The following is a 21,151-nucleotide window of genomic DNA, read 5'->3' on the forward strand; positions in this document are numbered from 1 at the left end:
TTTTAAAAGTCGATGAACATTTTCTTGAAAATTGTTAAATATAACCGGTTACATAATTATAAACTGGAGCTGTACGAATCCGTTCAAGTGAAAATACAAAAGTACATAAACTCTTACTTAATGGTATATTATCAACTCATCTTGTTTATTTGAACATTTTCCCTCGTAGTTTAAATGTGTTTGTAACCGCGTTTATAGGGCGTAACGTTGTTCAATAGGTATATTAGCCAAAATATGTTAATATGCAAATATGATTTCGCAAATGTTTGATATGTTTCTGATGTACACTTATTCAATATATATGCATTTAAAGAGATTGCTATCCGTTTAGCACATATTTACTCGTTAAGTCAGTTTTCTTTACATCATCGACGAACTGACATGTTAAACGTCACATACTTGTCTGCTTTAGAGATTCTATCTGAATTTTACGCCTAATAAATATTTTATTATTAACAAACTGTGTGGACACATTTGTCTGCAAATAATTGTGCGCACCGCTGTTTAGTTATTCATATAAAAACCATATGAAGAACTATTTAGAAGGTTCAATACTGTAATAATAGCATTTGCTTCATAGTCATTAAAGTGCAAACATAATTACGTATTTGTTAACTAGTATTACTCATTAATGTATTCTCTGTTTTTGTATAAACCGTTGGCGATACTGAAACACTGTACATCAAACTTGCAAGAGTAGCTGTTACTACGAAAAGCAAACCGTACAACCCAGGTCGATTATACTGTGCCAATTATTTTTTCACAAAGACATTATAATTATGACTCGCGGATAACGATTTATAATATTGGTTTCTTCACCCAAATTACAACATGTTCACATCAAAGCCACAGGTACCTTCATGTATTGGGTTGTATTAATATACATTGCATGTAAGGACAATATTTATTGAACGCCGTAATCTCAGGTTCCGTGGAACCCTAAACAATTGATCGGAGCGTTATTAAACATGATGTTGGCAACTAAAAATGTACTATATAACTAAATAAAAAAACACACACATCATAATAAATCTCTTTAGTATTCAATAAGTATATTGCATCAATTTGTTCTTATTGTGAATATCGCAGGTGACGTCTCTGGTTAATACGTGACAGCTATTTTCGGTTGATTCGTTGGCATGTAACCGTTCACTTGTTTGTTTGCACTTAATCACACATAAACAGAAACGAAAATACAAAATGTATAGCATGTATTTATTGCCATATTCAAAACTTGATTTATATTTTTTTAACTAAACCGTATTTTCTGATAAGAGATGATAGACCATGTTGTAAAAATTATTACATTAAAAATGATATGCATTCTCAAAACAAACAATGTTTTTGCAATGAAGTCGTTTGAAACATCCGTGTGTCAAAACATTTTTATTGAAATATTTAAATAGTGTTTACTGCTTGTCTTACATTTGTTATAAATGAAACAATATAATGAAACGATTTATATCAAATTTCAATGATATTTACAATGAATCTATAACCTGATTCCGAACTCTATTTGATAAACTACGAACAACATTTTTACCTTAAATTGTTAACGTTATTTAGTTTATTGGTATCTATTTACTTATTGTCACTTATTGTCCAACGCAATGATATTTCGGCGTTTTCGGAAATCTGCAACACTTAATGGAACTTCATTTGAGTATGCTTACTGATCAAGTTATGGACACAGTGACGTCCTTCTCTAACTCATCTTCTGATTGGCTGTTGCTTTATGGATGAATGTTATTCAGCATTGCACTTATAGTTTCCATATCGGACGGATCCACGAGATCAAGAGGTCGTTCCCCTTCATCTGTTAGTATGCTTTTGTCTGCACCATTCTCTAAGAGAAACCTGAAAAATGCGTACAAAGCTGGTGCTCATATGTTTGTTTGAAATGAAATACTCTTGCAATATTCGTAAGTATATTACTTGACAGTACTGTTTCCACCCATAATCTTCGAACTTGAATAGTTGTGTAAATGTTCTTATACCATCCCATCCAAACAATTTCTCCATTTACATTACACGTTTGCACTTTTCAAATTAAAACATATGCATGTCATCTGATAAGCTTTTCGTGTATTCGGCTTATAAATTGTTCTCTAAGATGTTGAGGTATATGGACAGGACAATAAGGTAGTTGGAGCTCAATTGGCTCTCTGAACAATTCTAATAGCAAAGTATAAGACAAGACGTGGACAAATAAAATACTATGCAATTGAAATGTAAAATATGAATTTACGTTGCTTTGGGCATAATGAATAACTTAATACAAAATCGAATGTAATCGTTGCAGAACATTTTGAGGAATTTAACAACGTAAGCATATAGACTCGTTGACACACGCCATACATCACTAGCAAATAAAACTTCGTTAATATCTAAACTCACTGAATAATATCTGCATGCCCCTCTGCGCACGCAGCGTGTAGCGGCGTCCACGAATCGTCGTCCTGTTTGTTGATATCCGCTCCATGGGTAACCAGGAGTTTCACTGCAGCCTCGTTCCCGTCCAGGACCGCCTGATGAAGAGGGGTCAGACCTATAGAGCAGTATAAAACTCTGTTCAAACGTTTAGAACACTTATCATAATCTCAGCCTATTTGGGAGTATAATTATATACCCGAAATCTATTGCAACAACAGATTGCTGCTGTCTCGTTTCCGTTAGGTACCGCCTCGTGCATAATGGAAATACCTATAGAGAATTTAAGTGCATTATTTCAAAAAGTTAAATGTTATGAAATTTATCTAGCAAAGCATATAGACTGCATTATAATGTCGATACAATATCATCAGGCCCCTGTTTCCTTGCGACCACAGTCAGCAAGAAAAATTAATAAATTCCATTATACATTCAATGTAGGAAGAGTTATTAGCCTAATACTAACAACGATTGTTAACTTATAAATTAGAACCTTGTAGGTAATACGTTTTCGTTGTTCAGTAAACGGTTCATAGTTTAGTCTTGATAGACAGATTGATATTTATTTGAAGTAACGATTACAATTCATGATATAATCACTAATTGTTCGTTACCTATTTGACTAGAACGAGGTTTATATCACCGTTTCACAATAACTCAATTTCTTTTAAGGTTTAAACTGTTTGCTGTTTGTAGTTTGCCAGTTGTGTTTTTCAACCACTGATATAATTGAAATGAATTGACGTACTAGTTATTAAAAAACAATTGTGTAAGTAACGAAGAAATAGTAACCCGACACGTTTAAAAATGAATATAAATATCTCGAAATGATGTGCTTTACTACATTTTTTCAGATTACAATACGATTAAAAGCCGTGAATATATTACATTTGTCAATATCTGCATCAACAATCCACGCATTTAACTTGCTTTTAAATGATAATCAGTTTTTATATTCTTGCATGACTAATAACTTAAAAGTGAAAACTTTATTTAAGAAGTCATTTGCATGGACTTGATCAAATGCAAAGTAAATAAAATGTGTGTTCATTTTTTTAAATTGGTACAATAAAAGCGGTATTTGCATATTTGCGTGATAAATAATGCGATCATATATTGCGAAGATCTGCCCCTATGTTTGTCTTTCAAATGGCAAGTGCATTGGCACAGTATATTAAATTGCTTTCAGTTAATTAATGCAGAACATTTAGCCGAATTTTGAAACTGAAAAAAATCAAGTGCAGCATGGTAACATGTATTTTACATTTCTATTTTTCAGGTGCATAATCAGCCGCTACATGACTATTCAAAGTTAACAATTAAATGAGAACATCTAGTTAATTTTCAAAGTTGCAAGCACGGTTCGCATATAACTTTGTTTTGTTTTTATTCATTAAACGCCTTAGAAAGAGATAAAATCACAATGAATATCAATCACATACCTGCGTCGTTTATTCAATTTATGTCCACCTGTAGACTTGCTCGTCGTAACATGAGGCCCAGGGCTTTGACGTCATTCTCTTTGATATTGTCCAGAAAAACGAGTTCGTCAGAAAACCGTTCACCCTTGGCCTTCTTGCCTTTTGGGTTCTGCTTAGCAAATAAACTTGCTCTTCGACTCATTGTCACTTATTGCGCACTTATATACTTGCGATGGTCCCCTTTTGAGCTTTATTATTTACAGCTTAAAAAACGCTGTTACATTTCCATGGTTTCGGAACGTTCGGTGTCCCACTCACTCGCCTTGTAATCCCTATTGTGCGGAGGAAATGAGTGAACTAGACACTCATATGTAATGGAGGATGTGTAAACTTAAAAGTAATTGCGATTTTATGATATAAGATAATACATATATAGGAATAATTATAACATAGAAACATCATTAGTAGAGAAGTAGTTGTCAATTAGTGTTTTATTTAAGGCAAATTATCAACCAATTGCCTATACATTACAATACAACAGGTACAATACAACATTTAACATCCGAAGAGTAGTAAAGCTAAGATCTTCGCATTGGAAAGGTCATTGAAAAGTATTTGGGTTTAAACCAGTGATTATGAAAAAATTAAACTTAAATGGGATTTTGTTAAAGTTATAAGTACTATAATTTTGAATTAAATATTAACAAAACAAAATTAATAATGCTACACGAAATGTTTAGATAATTGAAGTTTAGATAAACCTAAGACACAAACCATACGATTAATACGATTAATACCTTTACTAATGAGGTGAAAAACACATTTCTACTTGCTTTGATATTTTTCTATTAAGAAGCAAAACACATTTCCCATAAAATCATTTTCATGAATGCTTGAAATATCTGTATGAACGTTCCATTTTGAAATTCAAATTACTTTACAACGGTAAATAAATATGTATTTGCAATAAAAGCAAATTCTTGTAACAAACATGCATTAAACCATTTAATGATGAATAAATCAAGTATTATTATTTGCCTTGCCTACAAATACACACACATACGCACGAAACTAATCACTAGAGTATCCTATATACGATAAAGCACAACGGCAACACTTGTGCAGTTTATTTCAACTCGCCTTTTACTACATGCATCTGTTTTTCAACAAAAAGTATTCTACCAACATACCCAGTGTTGGAATTTGTTCCTAGCGCATAAACATCTGCTAAATATCTTAGAAACAAAATTCTCAACATAATTCCTCTGTTTAACTCGCACACAACGCGTTTGTTTAGATAACAGTCGTTATTACGATTCTCCTTTTCACCATGTAACTCCATGCCATTCAATTACTCGGCTCTACTCCTGTACTAAAACAACGAATTGCATTTAAAAATATAAACTATTTGTTACATAAGCATAACCCTACTATGTGTTGGGTTTGTTTGACAACAGTTATTCAACAGTAAATAATTCCACGGTAATTAACAATATACATTTACAAAGTACTTTTAATGAACACCTTACGGACATCCATCTGAATTTGTATAGGTGTTCACCATCAAAATTCATGATCTAATAGTCACGCTGTATTCACCTATTCATCGTATAGCGTTAACTTAAGCTTAACAAAGTATGTCCGACGAAAGAAATCTTACATTTAGATTTTCAAACTCGCACAGCGCAGTTATCTTTAAATACGTGCCAGAGGCGACCGATTATAAACGTACATATGTCACCAAAGTTAATAAATATTTTTTATACAATATATATAACATTGACTTTAACAGCATTAAATTGCTGAACACTAATTGAAATGTACAGTATGTTTAATCGTTGGCGTGTATTAATAATAAAAACAATTTTGCTTATGCTTTTTCGCCCGATTATTCTTGAACTCATAACAAGGAATACAAATGGCATTTGCTACATAACTGCTGTAGACAATGAGTGTAACTCCAATCCAAAAGAAGTCTCTGTTCCAACTCTTGCTTATTCTTATGCCAGGTTCTTACAAGCACGGTATTTTCATTGTTATTGTTTTTCTTCTGGATTTTCATACGTTTATCAAAGACATTTCAACGCATTTCACCAAAGACCTTTTGTTTGTTTGAAAGCAGTACTGTAAAGTAAACTTGCACTTTTAAGTGTATTGATAATAGCGTTATAGTTGTTAATTTGTCTACATACATCGACGTTTTTATTAAAGAAACAAATGTTAGTGTTTGTATATATGCGACAACGCAGTGTAATTAAACAAGGCGGCCTCTATTTCATGCAAGGAACAAAACAGTATTTACAACAATGTGTTGCGAGATTAACCTGTGCATCTAGCTGCATCAGAGGACATTATTTCACTAATGTTAACATCCCTCACGCTTCGACTACGTATTTCGTTTCTTCCTTCTAATCCATTTTTATAAACGCGTAATAAAATACAGATGTACGATAAATTTTACGACTGAATTATCATTAAACATCTTGTTTTCAATATTGAAACCCTAGCGACATAAGTGGGAGAGAAATCTATTCGCCATCAATGATTTGAATAATTAAAAGGTATTTATCTTATAATGTTCGTTCAAGCAGCAATAACAATCCCTATTATTAACAGCAAAATGCACACGAATCAAATTATTTCCGGTGATTGGATCGCTTGATAACGTCTTGTAGCCCGAACGAATGAATGAAGTTAATGACGCAACTTTACTTTAAATAGCACTTACGATCAAAAAGGTAGAACGGTTTGAAGACCAAAATTTTAATAAGTATATTAAAAATTAGCGAATTAATGTATACAATATTTAATTATTGTGTTTTCTTCTGAAGTTTCACTATAGTTATTTTTTTCCATACAGCCGATCTTTTAAGGGAAACGATATTTTACGACATTTAAACATCTCTGATATTAAGGCTACCAATGATCTTTACAACAATGCAAATGCAGATTAACACAATATGCATACTTGAATATATGAATTATTGTTAAACAATCTGGAAAAAATGAATAATTTGGTGTCATATGATATTTTCATTTTTAATTACATCGAATTTTTAACTTCCTTATTCACTGTTCAAATACATGCAAAATGATACAGTGGTTGAGTCACGATTAACGAAACTAACGAACCTGCAGACTAAATCACAAATGCTGCATCACGCAACAAAAACAACACGTCGCAATTAATGGGTCGATGTTAAATCGAATGAACACTACTGCAATATAATGTATATTGAGTAAAATGTTAACATTGTACGTTCACAATTTAATTTTCATTGATGTAAATATATGACTAATTTATTTGGCGTATACTCTCACGTATACATATTATTAGCATAACATTACTCGCATCGTCGATATTATAACAAAGGACTTGTGTAAGGTTTTCCAAAAAGTAACATTCAAAACTAACCAACGCATTGTTTATCAATACCACTAGCGTTGCTGTTCTTTCGTTATCACAGTACTGTCGCCATTTGGTGTGTGTGCTTGTTTAGCATAAACACAAACGGAACGTTTTCGACATAGTTTTACCAAACAAAAACGACAAAAGATCATGGTTTGTTGTTGGTTTCTTGGCTTTGAGAAGGGAGACCGTTTTAAAAACTATGTTCGGTATGTTTAATGAAAGCAAGAACTTATCAACGTTACATGCTTTATACACTGTGAATACTGTCAACAGTTAACATTTGAACTTGCGATAAAATCCATTGATTTCGTCAATCATTTAAGTGTATGCCCTGATTTGTCAAAATCAACAGCACACAAAATGTATCTATCAAAATAATTACTCTTCAAATTCTGAGTATAAAAACTTGTTTATAAAATATATGTACACACTAATTATTGTCATCTAGGAATACTTTTAGGCGGGCAGTTGTCATAGTATTATATATGCTTGACTTATCTGCTTATTCATATAGATCAGAGTATTTAAGAAACCATACACCATACGTTTTATCGTTGGCTGATCAAATATAGAAACAACCATGTGACAATTCGAAGTAAAGGTGTGGGTTTCCACTAACCTTACCGACCCTAATTTTAAGTTGCCGACTTCAAGCGTTGTTTTGTTATTCCATTCTCGTGGAAAGGCATAAGGCTTTAATCTTTACGCTTTAACATAAATCACTTGTGCACTAGAGTGCAGGTAACGATGAATATATGAACTCGTAATGCCACTCACTTCTGCACTTAAAAACAGTCGCATGAAGGCGATCCGATGAGTTTTTCTTGCTGAGTTGAATGTATGCAAGTGCCCATGTTGTAATGTTAATGTTTTTATCAATGCAAGAAAAATGTTCACGTACGTAATTTTATTATCACACACTTTTCTAACATGAAATTTTATACTGGAATGGTTCCTGTTGATTTATAGGGGTAAAGCTACCTCGATAATGAAAATGTACAGTGAAAATGGGCATTTGAACGCGATACTTCGGTGATGATAACACGACAATACGAACACCAAACAAACCAGCAAACAAACAAACCAACTAACCGACCAACCATCAATACCAGCAAAACACGTGTATGTTAACATTTATCTTTACCACATGCCTCTTCTTTCCGTCTTTTCTGATGTAATTTATGTATCATTAGCCTTAAAACTAATAAAGTATATTTATTCACTCGGTAAAGCAGGTAAATAACACGTATTTCACTCAAGATCACACTTTCTTAGATTATATCCAGTTTTGTAAATAAGTGAGCATAGCTACATCGATAGTGCTAAAACATAGGACACCATCTAATGTATACGTTATACAGTGAGAATCCAACTAGGGCAGCGGGAAAGCAAGATTGTTAGATAGAACCTTCATTTGTAGCAAGTGACAGAGAAGATTATTGGACAGCACGTTATGATTAGACGGAAAGACTGCATAATTCGTCGATGCTTCTGAAGGGATACCTATCCAGACCAGGCTTACGAGTATTTCAAACAGGCCGAACTATATTATATATGTAGCGGATTTCAATAATTGCTGAAGTATGTTCACAATACTCGATAGCAACTATCCTTGTTTAATGCTTTCTCAGAGTTTTATTTAGCTTCATTATGTGAGAATCAATAGAGTTTTTGGCACTCCAGCAAAATTAACTTAAACATTCACGAAAATTGGAACACAAATTGAATTATACCTGCGATAGTTTTCAGTTTTCCCGAAAGATACTGAACGTTGGTGTAGTCTTGTGCTGTGATAGACGCCGATTGCCTAGAGGAATAACTTAATTACCGGTATCATGACTACCAAACAAACTGACTTGCGCCGGGTCTAAGGATTGAACCTGGGTGAGAAACGTGTGTACCTACCACTATTCTACCACTGTGCTAACCGGACAGACGCAAATCGGTCTGGAACGCTACATATGTAGGTCAACCAATAAATAATACATCTTAAAATGAAAACTTTAAAAATATCATATGAAATTACAAGATTTTGTTACTTAGTATTTTGCATGCGACGTCGAATATTGGGCTTCTAAAAAGTTTCCTTCAAAACGCCGTATTTACTTACGGTATATACGGGGTCGTATTTACTTATTGTGCCCTTTAGCCAGATCAAATAAACACCAATACTTTGCAAATCACATTACAAGACGGTTTGTTGTGTCCATGTGTTGTTAATATATACATACATGCATTCTATGTTTGTTTTATCAATGTTATGTTCTTAGTTGTGGATGTTTTGCTCGTTTTAATTTATACCGGTACTGTTTAAAGGAATGGAGGTATGCAGTATTTGATAAATTAATTAGAGCAAGGCTAATATATCCAATATATGCATGCTCAGCAAACTATTTAACTTTAACACTGAACTGGATGATAATCATTTATAAACCGATACGTTTTACAGACATTTAAATACAGTGTTGACGAGAAACTGACTTTCGCTCTCAAATTGTGGTCCAGAAAATTGTGTTCAACAACATATCTATATTCCATTGCATTTTATAAATGTGTTCCGATTGACACTATTTAGCTATACTTCTCCTGTACTCAATTTTAGTTTATAAATCACGTATAGCATGACCTTTACTAATTATGTATTTGAAAGGTATTCTTATAAACACTGTACGCACGCGTTGCAATCAAACATTTTAGACTTTCGCCACAAACAATTAACACTGCATACAATCTTCAACAGCCACCTACGAGAATCTCAATGAAAGCTTTCTCTCTAGTGTGTGCACTTTGCTCCTCATTCTAATATCTTTTTATCCGAACGGCGACTCAATTTCAATTACTGAATTTTGAAGTTAACTTATCGATTCGTAGCAATAATTAAAGCATGCATACAATTGTCGCCTCATTTGTTTACAAAGCCTTTGAAAACGTTATTCAACATATAATATGTAATAAGCAAATATGTTCTGAAAAAATAATGTCATTTGGCATATTCATTTCAAAGATATTAAGTCGTAATTTGATATAAACCAAACTCTGAGTGTTAACACTGAACACATGTGTTTAAGTATTTTGCTTAAAGTTATACAGCAAAGAAGAAATCTATCGGACCTAGCATGTTCTTAATAAGTAGATTAAGTCATGTGTATATTTTATTTAAACCAACACGCCTTATTGGCGTGGTCAGTTAGCATCACTATCCAATTATAGAAGAAGAAGAAACTATTTAAGGTTTTCAGATATTGATGAAGTTTTCTTAACTGTATTAACGTACATATGTATCGGAGCGGAACTCGTTTTTTGAACACCTGCTGAAACAGGCAATTCCAGGACTATCCCGTTAAATTTTGAAGTAAATCAATTTACGGTTTTTGAAAAAGCGATTGACAAAGCTGACCATGTGAGGTTATGTTATTTCAAAATTGTCCTTTTAATATTTAGGCGAAAATATATATTCCTATTTCTTTTTTCTCAAAACAGATAAAACGTTTATGTTTCAATAATAATAATAAAAGTTCATAGGGAGTTATAACAGGAAATCAAAGAAAGACGAGTTTCATTTAATTTCAATACATTTTCTGCTCTACAATAGACAAATTATATAATTTTTATATATACAAAACATTTATTTTGATGGAAAATCCCAATCATTACGTCAAGAATTGTTGTATACGTCGCTTTGACACCAATATTTCTTCTACAACAAATACGAGTAAACCTGTCGCTATCAACATTAACTTGCTGTTTGTAATTTCAAATGAAGATAACACTTTTTGATTGATTGGGCCATTTAAAGATTTATCATCTGCATATTCAAAACCTTACACAACGTTATCAGCCCCTAGTCATTTACCGAGTGCCTATACAATACATTACATAACATACAATACATCAATTAATATAGCATTATTAAAATTAAGTTTTGAACATAAACCGTGTTTTGCAAATTACCTGCTTGTTTAGAAAATAACACCAGCCGTTCATTTTTTGCAATAAAACACTTTTAATAATAAACAGGAAGGAATTTGCCGCAAATAAACAGTGTGTGTTTACTTTCAACTGTGACAACGAAGCCTGTTTTTTTCAAAATTGGTCATTAAAGAAAGACACTATACTAAATGCATAATATCAATATAGCTCGACAACATTAACCTACCAGTCGTGAATACAATTAGCATGAATTATGAGCTTGGCGTGTTTACAATATTTGCATTCGGTTTTGTTCGTAGAACTTTTGCACGTGTTTATTGAGAAAATAACAGGTAGGCAAGTTGCGGTCGATTTAAACCACTGCCAGGACGTTTTAATAAACTCGCGCATTGAGGTAAGTGCCGAATTAATATTGCCGAGCTATATTTACAAAAACACAAACCTGTAACATGTTTTTTCATGTGTTCGGATTTACTCATATTTTTCGGAACTTCAATAAAATGACTTGTCTATGGAATGAGACCAATAAATAGCGTAGTATTATCAACATCAATGTCAAACTAATGCCTTTGATATTAACAATAAACATATGCATACCCGTTTAACAAATGATAGATGATGGACAATTTATCGACATTGTGACACCGTCTTTTCTCCTTCCGTTTAATGTCAAATTGAACTTTATGGTTTACGTAAACTTCACCACTGTTTTGTTGCGTGACGGCAATTGTTTATCCATGTTTAACCAGTAACTGGCACTGTGGCGTCATTTTCCAAATCGTCATCTGATTGGTTGGTGTTATCTGGTTGAATGTTACTAAGCATTACACGTACTGTTGCCATGTCGGACGGATCCACGAGATCTAAAGGTCGCTCCCTGTCATCTGTCAATATACTTTTGTCTGCACCGTTCTCCAAAAGAAACCTTTTGAAGAATCAATCAAATGGTTATTATTATTATTATTTTTATCTTGGAACATATTGAGTATGTTTGAAAACGACATTAGATGGACATAATCGAATTGTACCTTAGATGACCAAAACGTACAATTACGTATTATTATTTTAATTTAAGAGATATAAAGGAACGGTTTCTGCTGCCTCATTCATGAACTCACTGAACAATTTGCGCATGTCCCTCTGCGCAGGCAACGTCCAGGAATCCTCGTCCTGTTTGTTGATGTCCGCTCCGTGGGTTACCAGGAGCCTCACTGCAGCCTCGTTCCCGTCCAGGACCGCTTGGTGTAGAGGAGTCAGACCTATAGCACAGTATGACATTCAATGGTAAAACGTTAAGCATAACTGATCATGTTCTAAGCTCTATTATTGATTTAATTGAAACCGCGTCACCCGTCTGCAACAGAAGATTGCTTCTACGAATAGACAATCTGTGCTAACGACTTAATTCTGTTCAGAAGAATAAGAATTGTTTTAAAGAACATGAGAACATCAATATGTAAGACCACAGTGTATGATATATTGTCAACTATTTTTACGTAATGGTTACATTCTAGTCAGTTTGATATTTTTCTTATTTAGAGGTGTTATTAACTTTCTTATACTTAATATGTGGCATTTCCGAATATGATGTTCGGCTATACATGGTCAGTTACATATATTTATTGTCGAATAGTCGAGATTCGGCAGCAAGTAAATATTTCTGTCAAATTCAAAATATCGACAGGTAAAGTAAAGTTTTGAGTGTGTATATATAAACAATGTGTACATCCAGTTTCGTCATGAAGAGATATTTCTCATCATCATTATAAGAAGTTGATTTACTGAAGTACATGGATAAGACATACTGCATAAACTCAGCACAAACGAACTATTGTAGTAATTTAATACGAAATCAGTGCACATCATGTTGATTCATAAGGAGATAAATCTAATAATCATTATACTATGTCGCTGTTGACAACTTATAAAAACATTTATCCACGTTTCGTATTAGTCGATTAACGATGTTCTTCAATTACCTTACGTATTTACTAGTAAGTCGAGTTTTGCATAGGCTTGTTGCAAAAACTAAATATCCAAATCTAGGGACATTCAAAATATGTTCGATTGATAAAACAAAAAATTCAGCATAATAAACGGTGTATGTAAATAGTGATGTCATATTGCGCATGTAATTATTTCATGTATAACGTTGAAGAAATGCTGGAGGATGACAAAACCATCGAGTTATATAATGTTGTTTTTTTATATTTCAAACTCGATGATTGTACTATGTTTATACTCTTACTTTGAAATAAGTGAATAACATAATCGTGTTACCCAAAACCTCGTATACAACGGAAAACACAAACTAAAATTACATCAAGATATTATTAAATTATAACTGAAAGACACTGTACCTAAAACACTATTTTCCCACTTAACCGGTGAGCGATGATTCATTTTTTTAACAATATTATGTCATACTTTGGCACGAAATAAAAATACAATGTGTTAATTGCAGTCAGTAACACATGTCGTCTGTTTTTCGAAAACAAATGGTCTATCTGAGTGCGTTTTTTGGAAGAGTAAACATCACTTGCAAAGAAATCAGGTACACATTCAACACATACCTGCATCATTAATTCCACTAATGTCCACCTGTAGACTTGCTCGTCGTAGCATGAGACCCAGGGCTTTGACGTCATTCTCTTTGATATTGTCCAGAAACACAAGTTCGTCCGAAAACCGCACACTTTGGCCTTCTTGCCTTCCGGATTCTGTTTGGCATACAAGCTTGCTCTTCGACTCATTGTCACATTACTTTTCGAAAGGCTTCCTCATTAATATAACTAGTAATTACTTAGACATTTATAACATATGTCAATGGCGTTCGAAGCCTTGGGCTATGTCTTCATGCACGCTTTTGGTATAAATCAGAACTGTAATGGTATAACAGTTTCATAACTGTTCAGGTCTTGCAAATAAATAACACTTGCATATAAATCGACTTTAAATATCATTACTATTTATTGTCAGACATATTGTTTTGCAACGGAATTGTTAAACCGAAAAAAGCTTACTTTTTCAGCAAACTGTCCTTAACGAATGTATTTGATAAACACTATAAATTAATATATAAGGTATTCATTTTATTTTTATTTCAATTTTGTTTGATTAAGATAAATATCCAATATCTGATCTCAAAATTTAAAATGTACACTATTTATAAATTATTCATTTGGTAACTTTCTCTGAACAACTCTGGATATATCACACATATATCGAAATGAATTATTAAGAGCTAGCTAACATGAAATGCGCCTGTTGAGAGAAAGATTGAGTTATGTGAAGAGAAATTAAGATGAATATTGTGTATATTTATTTATTTATATTAATTAATTATTTCAAAGATTTATTCATTCACAAATGCGAAACAAATATATATATATATATATATATATATATATATATATATATATATATATATATATATATATATATATATATATATATATATTAATCCAAGCACCAACTTATATACAATTTCACAAATTACACATGTATACTCGCAAAGAATCGACTTATACAATATCCGATATCCGGTAAAAGCCAGCGGTAACACTTCCGCCGTTTTCACACACGCAGTTGTTATCCGACTTTTCGAACTCCAGCAACAGACTAAATTTCACGGAAAATTCGAGACATTCGTAGCCAACAGAGCCAGCAGATGTTAGCAAAAACACAAGATTTTCTACACTATCCATTGTTTTAGGAACGACGTGGCTTTTATTTAGATGATTTCTCACGCTAGAACTTAGCCGCGAATTCTCACTCATGCGTGGCAAATTATCAGCTTGTATTGTAATTACAGCGGCGTTATGCAAAAAACAACAAATGCCTTTACGAAAAAGGAACGCTTTTACTCAACCGATCATTTGTTGTTCATATGCTATTTAAAGGCTAATTGCATTGTATGTAAAATACAATATCATTACGTGCTATCATGTGCATAAACATCAAAATTAAATAATTGTTGCTCATTGAGCATTCAATTTCAAGACGTCCATGCCAATTAAGTATCAACTAGTGTTACGATAATTGAAATCCAGACTCACCGTAACAGAGTAGGACATTATGCAATTTAATATATATAGCAATCCAAGGAGCAAATCTTATGTATCGATTACGATTTAAAAACAATACTTCACAAACACTTTAATGAACTTCATTCCATTTAAATAAACGTTATTATTATAGCCTTTTCCTGTGAATTAAGTGCGCTTCAGCGTTAATTGTATGATGTAATTAATGTTTTTCGCTTGCTTTACTAGTTTACGTTTTGCCTCGCGTCAAACTAACGCCAGTTGAAAAGGGGACAGACTACAGTGTTAAAGTTTATACATGCACATAAAGTATAACGCGTGTATCTTTCTATGTTGACCTAGATAATTAAAAATAAAAATCCCGTCTTATTTGATTTCGTGCAAAGCTCATTTCGATAATGATATAATTATTGCTTCAAGATCTTCAAACCTTCCTTTCCCGCGCGTTGGATGTTAATATTTTCCATTACATTTTTACCTTTTTCAAACCTTATTCTTTGGACAAATTGAAGCGTAATGACAGAGTGTTGAAGCATAATAGACGAACATTACAATTATTCAGACTATTAGTTAAATGCTGTATTCGGCGTTGAAAGAAATCTTGATGATTGGATTTTACTAAAATGAATGCCGTCTTCTTGTGGTTAAAGAGTTAAAGTAATTCTAACTCAATGTTAAAATTGTTTGTTTTATACGAAATTAGGAATTTATTCACTTGATATTCCTGTCTACGTATAACCTTACTTCGTTATTTAGATGATGCACACCTATACTGGTTTAACACAATTGAAACTCGCAGTAAGTTTTGTTAGTGTTCAAACGTTTTTCAGGTAAATCGAAATAACAACTATCTTCTCTAAATAGTTATGTTTCTCCAAAGCATAAAGCACATTACTTCTTTTTTTAATTAAGTGTGTTACAGTCACTCACTTTTTTGTCTGAAACAATATTGAGTACACATACACAATTACTTGTTCATTAACATTAAATCAAATTTGGAAATAAGCTAGCGGAACGAAATTATGTTTAATACATCTGATTGAAAGCAGACATAATTGCCTAGAATAGGAGTTATTGTATAACTGTTGTTTTACATAAAATTGTGCAGCATTTATTTGGTTACTATTGTTGATAAAACAGTGAAACATAAAAACTTCATGTTTATCCGTGGATTGTGACGATTAATGCTTGTTTAAAAAAAAATTGCATTAAATCAATACCTCACATAGTAATATAGATTCATGCGACACGATTCGACATTGAATTTAGATTAATAGCACTGCGAGTAAAAGTTATAAATTGAAACATTATCAGAAGCAATAGTTGCCCTGCACCATTCTTTAGTTTATTGCAATTGAAAGATTGCCTAAGTATCCAATACATTTAACACTGTGACCACAATAAACCTAAATATTAAATTAAAAAAATCATTTACACCATTCAGTTATTACCACAGTTGTACGTTGAGTTAAAGACAACTGTTTTAAGTATACAATCCAGATAGTACAAATGACATTTACCCAATATTTAATTCGGAATTTAATCCAAACGCAGTCTGGCCAATGAGCAACCCTTTAACTGACCAGGCGGTCAGTCCAGAGCGAGAGGTAAAGTCAAACAGACAGCACAAACTGGTAAGACGATGATATGTTTAAAGCTTCAAAATTATTTGATTTAGACGTCGGAAAGTGTACCAATGGAGAGCTTATGTTTCACAACATACTGATACCGTTAAACAGATAATAATTGTAAACAGTGAACCCGCTTTGTAAATTTTAAACATCTGGAAGACTGTTCAAATAGTGTACTCATTAGATGACCAAATAATTGCGTTACTAGTGTATTAAGTTTAAATCATTGTCGGTCGCTACTTTATAAAACAAGAGACTATCGTGTGGTAAGTTTGAAATCCGAAAAACAAATCCATTTCAAATTACGTGGAACATCGCTTAAAAAAACTAATCGCCTGGAAATCGCTGAATGTTTCAATCTCTTTGCATGTTTGTCTGTCTGCCTACCGGCCTTAAAGATAGACAAATATTGCGTTTACTCATTCAGTGTATGGATTTGCTCATTAAAGGGACTGTCAACCACGACGACGAAGAAAAGAAAAGTTCTAAAATACCGTATTTGTTTACAATTATTAGTTTATATTGATTAAAATATCACGACTGGTATATTACATTACTTGAAAAAAGTCATATTTTTAATATATTCGGTAATACAATTTTACTGTGTATGTCTACCAGGTAACTATCAGTTAACTATAAATAACGCAAGTAGATTGATCATCATCGTCACTTGGTAAACACAGGAATGCAAATTGTGCATGCGTATTGAATTGTATATATTTTATTTATAAAATGATCAATTTACTTGCGTTCCTTATAGTGTTTATTTCGTCATGTCACCTATTTTCGCGATGTACTTTCGATTTCACATCGCGAAATTTTATTTCCGAATATACTGAAAATATGAACTTTTTTCTAGTAATGTAATATACCAGTCGTGATATTTTAATCAATATAAACTAATAATTGTTAGAAAATACGGTATTTTGGAGCTTTTCTTTTCTTCGTCGTCGTGGTTGACAGTCCCTTTAAAGTAAGTTATTGACACGTTTCCATAAAACAGCCACACACATATTATATCCGTTATTCGTGTTTCTGCATATTGTTTGTATTCATTTGTGGTGAAATTCAATTGCCCCAAGTTGCTTTTTCAACCTCATTATACATTCATCGTAGTTACTATCCCTTTTAAGTCAGTATTGATAGGAATGTTAGTCGCATGTATTGCGCGCATATTAATTGGTTTATTCCCTAGTAAATTTTATAATCATTTCCTTAGCGATGATCACAGCTTAATAATGCATGTAATAAGGGTTGTTGTTTAGGTGTATTCGAGTATTGTTTTAGTTCATTGGTTTCATGCCTTAACAAATCTAGCAACGGTCATCTGGAGTATCTATCCGTAAAATATTTTGAAGGTGGCCACATGTTTATGGTATTCACCTACCTAACATAAGTATATATACATTAAAACAACAACATTTTTCCCCTTCAGAAGTCATTTTCATGATACTATTATGATGAACACTTATAACAAAATTTATATGTACACGATTGGCCAGGCTTTGTTAAAGATATTGGTTGTTTACAAAAATATTATTTTCGCGTCATTTTATCGATTGTTAGCAGTATAAAGGCCACGTGTTAGTTAAATCTTTCTGAAGTAAGAATGTTTATTGTGGCAACATATAGGCCAAGTTTACACCTAGTTCAAATGAAGTAAAAAACATGTTCTTTGATCAATCCAAGACACTACTTGTTATTACTATTGAGTCCATAATTATGACTCAATCTTGATGATAATTTGTTGTAGAATATTCACCTTGTTTATATCTTGGTAAATGAAAAAGCTTGGCCAAGTTAAGTTATCAAAAATACATAGAGTGCATTTTCATCAGCGCTAGCAGAAGAGAAACCGTATTATACCATTGAGTCCGTTATCTATGATAACGACCTATTGTCAAATAATTAGTTGCACAGCAAAGTATACCTGTCAAATAATATAATAACATAGCTACCACTCATAAAGCTACATGTATTACTAATTATTGCTCTAAATTGGTCTTTCTGCTTATCTGGACAATATACAAGTTTGAATCTGGATCTAGTGAAATCGGCAATAAGGTCAACGTATCGTCGAAAATATTATGACTGAGATACAGCGTAAATATTTTCTAGAAGCCAACAAAAGAGCCGTTCATCAGAAGATCTTGAATGCCTGTGCTATAAAACCAGATCAAATCTTTCCAAGAATAGCAATTTTATCAATCCAAGGAAAGATGTCGATTTTTATTGTACATTTGTTTCGTTATGTTCGTATCAGGATACAACTTAACCATTCGCTTTTTTGCAAGACTTTTGTTATTGCTCTGTCATAAAAGCCAAAACAAAACGTCTCCATTCGAAGCGAAAAAAATGAATCTTCTTAATCATGCGATTTGGCAGAATTTCTTAAATAACGGAACATAAAATTACACAACGTTTTGCTTGATTCGATAGAATATTTATGCAAAATTGGACATTACATACATACCTGAAGTAAACAGAAAGAGGATCTCACGTGTGATTCTGTCTTGGCTTATTGGCTTAGCTAGCCCCTTGAGAGGCATTTTCCTTGTTTAACTATAAATGAATGTATTGTTTGAGTTTTAGCCCCACCTGTGAACAAGTCTCGCAATTTTTGCGCACGGCGAATATCAGTAAGCTAGTCTGTCAAGAAAGAATTAAATGCTGTCTATTCATACGTAAACAGTTATCCCCCCTTTGGGGAAAGGTTGATGGCTGTGTTATGAGAAATTTGTAAATCAAGATAGTGCCATTGTTTACTCACACATGTTTATATATACTATCGAGGACGGTTTAAGTTGTCGGACGGTTAGTTTCTTCGCCCTTTCTAATAATACTGTTTCTAAACAGATTGTAATTATTTGAATAAACCCATCGATCAAGTTTGATAAACAAATATTTTGGTAATTTTACATCATAATGGTAATTCTGTACTTGAAAATTGATATGAATTAGCAAGCTACTTCATCAATCATTTATTTGATAACAAATAGAATGGGTAGGATCAATGTTTACGTTGCAAACAAAGAAATACGATGTCAACGGAATAATTTGTTTTAGACTGTATATTAGTTCTATTGGTATCTATTCACATCACAAGCATGATTGTTCATAACTTGTATGTTTTCAAGTCGCAAAATACTTGTGTCTTTAAGAGATTCAATATTTAATAATCACAACGTTCAATCGACTCCAGCGACGACTGTAGATCTAAACGACTGAGATACTGTATACATGTCGGTGGAAAGCGGAGAGTATTTTTCCCCCTTTTCTTTATAATTTACGTATGGGAATGAGCAGGTTTGAGTGTGATCTTTGAAAGCCTACGTAAGAAGGACGTTGTGAATGTAATCCCTAACTTCCTAGCTGCTTAATTGTCAAGAAATCCGTAAGAATGTGATACAAAATCAAACAAACTTCACCACTCCTTCAGTCAAACTCTTATTACACGTTATTTAGACCAAATATAAATATGAATCTTTAACTATTTTTCTTCGGTTATTCCAAATTACATGATATATTATATTTCGATCACAAAAACAGTTTTTATATTTTCATCCGTATTTTGAACTTTTACAGGAATAATTTATGTCATATACTTGAAATATGCAAAAGTAACAAAGTAAGCCACTATGCTTTGTATTGACCGTTCTATGGTGATGACCCAAGCTTTAATTGATTTAGTAGTAGTTTGTTTATAATATTTTCTTTTAAGTGTACTACAAGTTGGCTGACGGTATCAAGTATCAGTCTCCTAACTAGAAACATGTACTTTAATGCATCATGAAGAGACAATAACATGGATGTCAGACATCCATTCATTAATAACTATAATTATTGGTAATTGAGTATGAAGCCTTACATACACTGGCAATGCCCAAACGGTTGAGTAAAATGGTTCACCAAACCGTTTTGAAACATAAATGTTAAATTTTCTATCACAATAGCACCCGAACTGTACTTGACATTGATTGGTATTTGCATTGTGTATTCCTAACCAGAGAGCTAACTCTGGCATAAGATCGGTGAGTGTTGTGTAGGAAGTTTTTTTAATAAACATGGACCAAATTGAATTATTTATTTAAAAAAAATGCCTTCGGTTATTTTTGTGACCACATGTTTAACTTATGCTTTAACGCCTTTAACTAAAATATTATTCCATTTTATGTGTTGGCAACAAGCCAATTCTTCCAATTTTTATTTTAACCAATATAACATCTACTGTAAAGCGTCTTATTAATAAGATTATCTATAAAATACTTTCATGATGCGCAG

At 32.6% G+C, this 21,151-nt stretch overlaps 2 pseudogenes; both read right to left on the reverse strand.

Moving 5' to 3' along the window:
• Positions 1–1,107: 1,107 nt before the first annotated feature.
• Positions 1,108–4,366, reverse strand: LOC127873376 (protein phosphatase 1 regulatory subunit 27-like; annotated as a pseudogene).
• Positions 4,367–10,811: 6,445 nt separating this feature from the next.
• LOC127873375 (protein phosphatase 1 regulatory subunit 27-like) lies at positions 10,812–14,251 on the reverse strand (annotated as a pseudogene).
• Between the last annotated feature and the right edge of the window lie 6,900 nt (positions 14,252–21,151).

Source organism: Dreissena polymorpha, chromosome 3 (genome assembly GCF_020536995.1).
Source record: "Dreissena polymorpha isolate Duluth1 chromosome 3, UMN_Dpol_1.0, whole genome shotgun sequence".
Classification (NCBI taxonomy): Eukaryota; Metazoa; Mollusca; class Bivalvia; order Myida; family Dreissenidae; genus Dreissena; species Dreissena polymorpha.